The following is a 10617-nucleotide window of genomic DNA, read 5'->3' as shown; positions in this document are numbered from 1 at the left end:
TCAACTATTGTGCGGATTTAGGACACATTTAACTTCCTGATTACAGAAACCATGGTTCTCTGAATGATATAATATTATACAATTGAGTTTTGTTAATCGTCATTGTCCTTAAATGCGTGTATACCTATCACAGATTTAATAGTTGATATGTGAGTAAAGCATTTTTTTTAACAAAGGCATATTATGAAATGTGTACCTATATTAATATATTGAATAGTCAATAAAAAGGTATTCGACCAACAGTTTAGTTGTTTAGTACATAAAATTGTTTTTGTTCGCTTCTTATATAATTAAATTAATATAGTCGAGTTATACGTAGATAACTTAACCTCACATAATCAAAACAGCATAATACAACGGTTATTAGCATATTATTTTTCTAATAAAAAAATGTAAAAGTAATAATAGCAGGTTTGGTAAAGTTTAGGTAAATACTCATGAACTAACGGTTTAGTTAAGTCGTATGACAGTTTACCGCCCTTATAAGTGTAAGCATTACCATTTTTCACATGTATTTATTTATACCTAAATTTAATATACTTTTTTTTACAATAATGTTTTATGTGGTATGACAGATAGATATTTACTTTTACATAAAAACCAACAGCAGAATATCTCATACTCATACTATTAACAATATTTTGAAGTACAATTCAACAAAAATAAACTGTTCAATATTAAATATATGTATAATCAAAACGAAAATAGTTGCGTAAAAAAGTTGGCTGAGTAAAAAATTGTAAAATAATATACTATATATTTTATTTCTTTGCATGGTTTAATTTTGAGTACTCATACAACTTCAATGATTCATATTTTGTTTTTATATAGAATATCGTTGTGTGATCAGGATTTGAATATCATAAAAAATTAACGACATTCAAAGCTGTTTTTTAAATGTGAACTACCAAATTTAAAAAAAAAAGTGCAAAATAGCTAATTTAGATAGTGATTTTTAATCATATTATGCACATTGTATATACCTACTATTATAGTTATATTACCTATCTAGTAGTTATTACTTGATTCCTTATTACATAACTTGATATTATTAATTTATAACAAAATACTATACATTAGGTACTTAGATAATAGGTATATATATAAAACACATTTGAAATTATTACTTATCATTTTATCGATTATTATAGTATACATGAAATGTTAGACTAAATGAAGAAAACATTTTTCTAGCACTTTATTCGCACTAATGCAGTAATTCGTAAAACTTTGGAGTTTGAACTATGTATTGCCATAGTTGCATGTACTAGTTATATAAAATATGGTATAAATATATTGTATTCTTTGATTTATTATTTAAAAGTTAATATAATGGAATCAATTGTGTTCTGGCGTAAACAATGGTTAATCAATTTTTTTTAAAGTTTTCAGAGATAAACTTAAAAATTATATCAAAATACTGTATAGTATTGTTGTGTAGTTGTATACCATATTATAACATATTGATAAGTCATCACGAATCATGGCTTCAGGCTTGATTTGTATAATATTATAGATATGTTATGTGTTATTACTTATTAGTTAATAGTGTCATAACTCTTAAACTTTAATATAATAATATTATATAACAAGTAATAATCTTCATTTAGTATATTTACTTACAGCTACACAATATTTTAATATTATAAACAACACGTTACCTACACGTAGGTAGTAGGTTATTATCATAAACAATATTTATGAACCTTAATTGATTGTATTGAGAACATTATGAAAAGGTTTTTATTTTAATAACATTAACATATAATTATAGGATTGAGATTTAGGAATATATTAGTTAGTAGAATAACAAATATTGTATTAACAGCTTCAATTCGATGAAAAACATATAATCATCTGTATCTAAATTAATTTACAGTTACCACCTACCTATTATCTAAGTTATGCAAAAAATAAAAATACAGTTTAGATTATAATTAACAGGCATAGCGGTGTATAACATAAAAATGATAAAAACACTTAAAAAGTGATAAACCATAATACTTATGACTATACAGTCTACAGAATAGATATTGATACAATTTATTAAGTTACTAAAATCTAACTTCAAAATATTTACCATACTTGTAAAATCCACAAATTAATACAAATATATTCAAAAACCATATTCAATTTATCAATTACCTAGGTACACTATAGATGCATAAATTGTATTAAATTGAGCTCAATATTCTTAAATTTGTATTTGTTACCTATACCACTTATATCATTATAATTTATCAATTCATGACATTTTTATATTAACCTACTAAGTAGTCTTACTATAGCTAACTTTATCAAAATTTAAAACTATACATAATTACTGCAGTTTTATTGTTGTTTTTTTTTTTTTTTTTTTGTTAGAAGTTATTTATATGCTGCACTAGTTTTTAGATAGCAAGTTAAATGTAATCTGTTTTCTGTTTATATCTTTCAATAAAATTAGTACAATTTATCTTACGAAAAACATTGGTGCATTTAGAATATATATTTTTAATAGTTTAATTTAATAGTTAATATTCCAATGATTTACAATTTTTAAATTTTGATATTTAAAAATTTAATCCTTAAAAGTTTTTTATTGTTATGGTAGTATACTTGTATCAATGGTACACATTTTTTTTCCGCAAAATTATAACTAAATGATAAATAGTGTTACATTTAGGAATTTGACACCATGGGGCAACAAAAAATTCTACGATTAACAAATACAAATTAAGTGTTATTTAATTATTTAAGTATAAAAAACTTAACCACCTGGAGCAACAGCACCCTGTAGGCTGTAGCCTCTCCCTAAATACTAATAAAATATTAACATAAGATTATTTATCCTAAATAATTTTTTTATTTATAACTATATGATATTTTAATTTTCATATTTTTTTTCTAAAATAATGACGTGTAGGTATATATAAATTATTAATATAATTTCCAGTCGATTATTTCCAATTTAACTCAATTATGCATATTATTGTAAACACATCATATTATGAGGAAAACATATAAATTTCACTGGTACTAACTTTAGACTTGTCAAATAAACGTAAACTTCACTGATATTATTTGTATAATAGATTTATTTTTAAATTTAAAGTTAAAACTAAATTTTGTTATAAAGACAAACATTTCTTCCTTAATTTAATGCTAAAAGCATTACACAACGCGTTCAATGTCATACACAATCATTTTTATAAAAATAATTGAGTTTTTGGTTATTATCGTGTAGAATATTATGATAGAAATATAGATTTATAAAATTTATGTTCAGATCTGTTCTGATAAAACGTAAGAATTCTAATAATGATTTGGAAAATGATTTAGGTTGGACAATTTAGTTAGAATTTACGTTTTTTTCTTGTATATAATTGGTACGTATACATATTTGAGTTTAAAAATTTGAATTTTATTTTTTTATAATATTAATGGAACTCACATTAATTTAGTACCCTTAGGCCGTAGATCTTACATTAATTTTTAATTTTTTGTAAGTTAAATGGAATTTACATATTATAAATCCGATTTTAAAATCAACTCCTTGAAAATCGGTGAAATTTAAATGCTTTCAATACATTGTAATTGTAATATATATATATTGTTATATACCTACTTATATTGTAATAATGTATTACTTATTATACTCAATAATTGTTATAGATACATACGTGTATATTACTATTTTTAATGTACCTATATTGTAAATATATATAATCACAATAATTTTAAATGTGATTATGTACAGTAAATAAAAGTAAATAGTTGACCATGCGAACGAGGGTGACGTACTTTAAAATAGATACAAGCTTCAAGACAGTGAAAATATATTTACGTAACTAGGTATCTATATTTACATATTTTGCAGTAAAAATATTATAAATTCAACAAAGAATTTTATTTTTCTACTTAAAATAACATAATAACGACAAGTAACAACTGCAGATGAAAACAGAAATGACATCAGGAGCTTTTCCTAAAATATTATCAACTAAAAATATTTTGAGACTATATATTTTGTAAAAAGAAAAAGGATTTTTAAGAATTACATCGACGTTAACTTTTAAAAAAGAACTAATTTTGATATTAACTTATTTTTTTTTAATTATATGAAATTTAATCTTTTTTATACAATAAGTAAATTAGATAATATTTTATTTAAAATTATACTTGAATATACTTGGAGAGGAGTTCCATTAGTATGGGAATATTCTATAAGACTTTGAGAAGAGTTATTGAAGCCTAGGTACTTATCTATAGAATATATTCAATGACATTGGTGTGGTAATTGTTATTGTAAAATGTAAGAAAATAATAATTATAAAATCAAATTAAATTTATTATACATAATATGTAATTAAATAGTGTTTTAATTTTGTTGTTGTCATTTTATATGAACTTCATGAATAGATTGGGTCATTTGCTTTTTTGACTAGTTGATTAACGTTTTATTCTTTGAAAACATTGTTCATTGCTAATAAATTTAATATATGTGCATCAATCATAATAATTAGATTAGTATTGCCGTATTAGAATTTGAAATAACTATTTACGTTAATTATAAACAAATAATAATATACCTATTAAAACAATTTAATAATTATATAATTTTTAATCCTTAAAAGTTTAAGGATTAAATAGATGTGAAAAAAATTTTCCAATCATAAATAACAATTATAAATAATATTTAAATTTTTATTTTTTAGATGCATAATTTATTAATAATTGCATATAATTGTAATTGTAATCATAGTTTGGACACGTGATTGAACTATTGAAGAATATTAATAGTAATAAGTTAAAAAATATCCATTTGACCATATTATTACCTATTATATATTAGATATATATACTTATCACATGTAATCTGTATTATCATACACAAATAAGCCCCAAGTTAAAATACTTTTATAGTTTTTTAAGTATATAGTTATTAATTATTATAGCCTACAAAGTATAAATCATATTATTCTTAGTTTAAATTTAACTGTAACTCAAAAAGTATTATTTTTTAATTTTGATAAAAAAATAAAAGTATTAGAGTTTATTTAGAAATAAATAACGACAAGAGGATACCTAATAGATAATTGTATGATATGAAACTAATTGCTTAATATTGACACTTTGTATACAAGATAATTAATGAATAATATTATCATGCCGAAAAAAAAAATTTATAAATAATTAAATGGGTAAACTCTTGGACAAGTAAAATATGAAAATTTTAAGTGTATTTATCAAAAAAAAAAAAAAATTTAAAAATTTACAATACATCTACAGTGTATAAAGTTATAAAAACATAGACGTATTGTGTTATTTTACTGTATTGTGCCATAGTATGGAATATATCGTTTAGGTATGTAAGTAATAAGTGTGCACTGTGCAACCATACTATACCTACTTATAGATATATTATACGTATTTACAGATCGTATAACCATATCCCCGGTTGACTTTATTTGTTATAGATACTACGGAAAATAACATACGTCAAACCGCGTAATTCACTAATGCATTAACTCTAAACATTTTATTCATTATCTACTTTATGTTTATCCTTTTTGTATTGCGTTATTGGGAAATCAACTACTTCACTAGAAATCATTTATACAAGATATTACTTATAACATGTAGATTAATTCATAATTGTGTATGTTTATTTAAAATTATTTGATCTTTATGTATTTAACAATTTTAACACCATAAGCAAGGAAAATTTTACAATCTTCTACAATTATAGAAGTGTTATAATTTGCTCTTCAATTTTAAATCAGGAATTCATTAAACAGATGTTTTTTATTTTATTTTAACTATAAATATTTAATTATATGTTTAATATTTGTTATACCTTTAATTATTATTTTCACTTTAATCTGAACTTGAAAAATATACGAATATCTATTATATACGAGTAGGTACTTATGACTTACCTATATTGAAGAACAATAATAATTATTAAAATATGTTTTTATTTATTTATAAGTTTTAAAATGTGCTTAAAGCTTATAACTCATGCTGAAGTTTAGATTATTATTTCAAGTGTTTTGAATTTTCAACTTGATTCTTAAAACTGAGGTGTGAAGTCGTACAATGTAATAGAAAGTAATTATGAACTATGAATAAGGTATCCTGTTGTTTGTATTTTGAGTTATTCTTAAACATGTGTTATGTTGGTTCTATTTGTATTTTCAATTTTGTACTTATAATTGGTTTTATTTATATTGAGTTATTATTAAAATTAAATATTATAGGTATTGTATAGCTACTATAATAGCCGTATAGGTATAAAAAATGTACCATAAATTAATGTTCTTAAGAAATAAATAAGTTAGATAAAATATAATAAAGGTAAAAATTAAATTATATTAAATATTAATGTTTTATTAATCATTTGATCACATCTAAGATATTAAAATATGTCAGATGTTTTTGATGTTTCTCATAACTATCTTAAATCGATAGATAATATTATAACTAATTTAAAAAATATTATTAAATTTCGTAATTATTTAGCAACAAAATGAAATCATGTGTTGTTAGGTACTTATTCCTGGCATAAACATTACTTTATTTATTCGAATGTTATAAAAGGGGCAGACATGTCATGACCGTATTAGTATTTTCGACTGGTTTGTTGTTGGTGCAACCGGTTATGTTGATTCTTCTGTAGAGATAGACAACTAAAATTTTTCTTTGAAAAACAAAAGCTTGACCTCAACTGGAAGAGAAAATATAGAGAGATATTTTTTATCATATAAATTGTATGTGTACGGTATTCCATTTATTAATCTCGAAAACAATTAGGTATATGTATAAAGTAACAGTATACTTATAAAATTAGTAACATACAATTATTTTAATAAATTTCTTATTGGAACTATTTGATGACTAGTAGTTAAAATTGATGATGATAATTAATTTTATTGACAAATATTATAAAAAGTTTCACGTGCTCCGTTGCAGCGGTGCTACGCAAAGACCTATGTACTTATTCGAATATTGTATCGTGTTGAAATGCATTGTTATTTGTTAGTTTCCATAATAATAATTTCTTAGAAAAATGGTTTAATAATATTATTAAGCAGAAATGAACAGTAGCCAGTCAGTAGGTACTGCCAAATAAGAAGACGATATAATAATATTTTTACATAGTATTCAACACTAACAACGTTCACATTAATTGTACACAGTTTTATATAATATTAATGTGGCGATTGCAGCGGGTAAAGATTGTAAATGTGATATGGTTAGTTAGCTATAATGAATTTATGGGTGTCATCCAAAAAAAAATCAACATTTAACGTCCGTCTCAAGTCCTCACCCCCCCCCCACAAAAAAGCTTAATTATTTTCATTCATAACTGAAATAATTCAAAATTTAACAATAACACATTAGGTACATACCTAAGCAATAAAAAACGTCATAAATACTGAAATACATACGTACATCGGTACCTAGAACTTAATCTCGTGCTAATCTATACTTGTTTTGAGTGCAATATTTAATTTTCAAGTGTTTGGTGAAGATCGTTCTAAACAATTTAATTACCCCAATCTCATAATACATTGGGAAATCGTTATAATCATATACCTACGCTAATTAGGTAGGTATACCTAAAATATGCACTGTTATTAATTACATATCATAGTTTTAAAAAATGGTCACTATTATTTTTTTTTTTTTTTTTTTGTTGCCAGTCGCGTTTTAGGCACTATCGTCGAAAGTAAATACCACAGCTGTATATAAACATAAATATTACATAATATTATATCGTTATCGTTCTTCTTTCGCATTGTCTGTCGTGGTGTACATTATCTATCGCGTGTCTGTTGTAATCGGATACCTTTGCCAACATCGGATATTTTGGCTACAGCGAATATATAGTTTATATAACGTTTTATTGAGACGCAATTTCTACGATCACGACGGGTGTGAGTGGGAGAGAGGGATCACAGGGATGCAATGAGCACGACAAATAAACAACAGTGGATTTTTTTACGATATATTGCGAATTTTGCGGTCACGCACAGACGCAGCAGCTATTATTTTTGTGTTTCAAACCATGCCGTTTGACTTTGTATTTTATACGTAATTAATCGCGGCGTGTCGATTATTTTGTTTTTCGAACCGAATGTCGCACTCGACCGAAGCTCTCTCGGTGTTTATATTATTATTATTACACTATTTCCGCCGCCACCGACGACTATACATATAGGTACGTTACACAATATGCGCCTCGTCTGTAGGGCGCATGCGTTTGACGTCATTTGTTTTTGCGTTTCGTGACCCGCTTTAGGGGACTACTGGGCACTACAGTGTAATGCCATAATTTATAGCATTTTTTTATTCGTAAATACACGTGTTGTGTTCTCGACTACTCTCTCGCCGTTTCGCGTTGCACGTGGTCGTGTGGCGGTAGCAACGTACAAACCCTTCGGGGGTGGTTACGGGGATTTGCGTCTCGAAAAATGAATATTCTATACAGCGTTTCCGGGTTTCCCACAGGATCTCTCATTTCACGGCCTCTGCAAAGTAATCTTTGACGCGTGGTGCTGACAATACGGTAGCGTTTACTGCGTCGTAAAATAATAATAATAATATTATTATTATTATCGTTATTATTTGTTGTTGTTGTTGTTGTTGTAAGAACCACATGTCACGACTGCGGTGGTGAGTTTAGCACAAGACGTATACGCTACAACCTGCAGGTGGCTTATTGTCACCGCAGCACAAAACGAAAAACTACATCAACGAGCACATTCCCGTGCGATATAATGTGTACGACATATATATTTTTATATAATAACGCGCATTTTAAAATACCATATAATACATTTCTATCGAATTTTATTGCTCCGAGCGGTATACTTTAAGGAATTACAAACCATTGTTTCATTATAAAACCATTAAATAATTACCTACCTATGTGGCTATATTATGTATAAAAAAAAATACAGTGATCACGATAACATAGTAGGCATACTAAGTATGAAGTATACTTCCGAGCCTTAGTAATAATATTCGTAGTAGATGTTTCAATTTTCTGTGATTACATTTATGTTGATTAAAACAAAACAAAAATTATTGTTATTTTTCATTTTGACAAAGTTTGAACTTTAAATATGAATAAAAATAATAACAATATACGTAGGTACTAAGTTTTTTGAACAAGTAGAAATATTAAACAGTTAAAAAATAAAAATACAAAATATTTAGTTCCAATAATATCTATCAATAGCTTAAAATTTGTCTGAATATTTTGAAAATGTTATTGGATCATTATATACAGAATAAAGAATATGATCGTTTTGGTATAAACGACTAATATCTTTTCAGAATAAATCATTGTTTTATGGGTGTATATCAACTTATTAAATGTCGTAAAAATTTGAACTTCAAATATTTATAAAAAATTGTTTTGTTGTTTCTAATAGAATTTTTTTTTTATATTTAAGTAGTAAAATTTTTAAAAACCTTGTGCTAAACGTTCAAATCAAAAAACAAAATTTTTATAAATTTCTAACTACAAAATAATTTGCTGATTTTCATAATTTTAACTTTAATAAAATAAAAATGTAAAAATGTTCCATAATTAATATTCCCGTATTTTTTTTTAGTTTTTCCAATGGTTTTCAACAGTACTGTGAATGTTTTACTGTTAATTCCCTTTCCCTCCTATCAAGCATCACCTAGATATAGTTTTATTCTTAAACTATACTCAAATGTGAAAAGATTAAAATATTTTCACTGTTATTAATTTAATATAACAATTAACAAAAGAGAATTGATATAATCTATTGATAATGTAATCGTATTAATAATGTATTAAATGATATATATTATTATAGGTACGTTCGAAATATTTTACTATATAAAGTAATTACTGTGATCTAAACCTTGTATCATTTTATAAATCTTCAATATGATAAATTGATGACTCAGACTGTATTTAATAGTATAAAATTGCCTTGTTGATATAAGATAATTCAGTAAATTTTATATTGTTTATGTCAATTTATTATTGTGAAATGATAATGTGAAAACAGTTTTGAATGATAAAAACACAATTATAGACAAATTTACGGCTGTTGGTCAATAACTTTAAATTGACTATAGTTAATTAATGCTTTGCTATATATTATGTTTTACCAAACAATTTATATTAATGTGATGCTGGGAAGATTCATTAAAATTCTATTATATATAATTTTAGAATGACGTAAAAGAAATTAATAAATGACATTATTTTATGTTAGCTACAGGAATTTATTTTTAAAATAATAACAACGTTCTAATAATAATATAAAATATTCAAATTTGTATTTAAATTAAGAAAATAATTATTATAAAAAATATTTATTTAAATTTAGTAGATTTATATGATTAAAAACATATAATGGCTACCATACCTATCTACTACCGTATTATATTCATTTAAGCCATTTAAGATATTAGTGTATTACATAATAATAAATATTATGTCACAACTCTATTATCTAATTATAATACCAAGTCAGTAGTCACCAGTCACCCTATAAGAAAGTTCAATCCTTTATAAGTAAAACAAATAATATAGATTGACCTAGGCGAAAAAATTAAAATATATATTATCTTGATTTTATATGT

The sequence above is a fragment of the Aphis gossypii genome, chromosome 2, assembly GCF_020184175.1.
Source record: "Aphis gossypii isolate Hap1 chromosome 2, ASM2018417v2, whole genome shotgun sequence".
In the NCBI taxonomy this organism is placed as follows: Eukaryota; Metazoa; Arthropoda; class Insecta; order Hemiptera; family Aphididae; genus Aphis; species Aphis gossypii.
Note: the sequence above shows the minus strand (reverse complement) of the source record.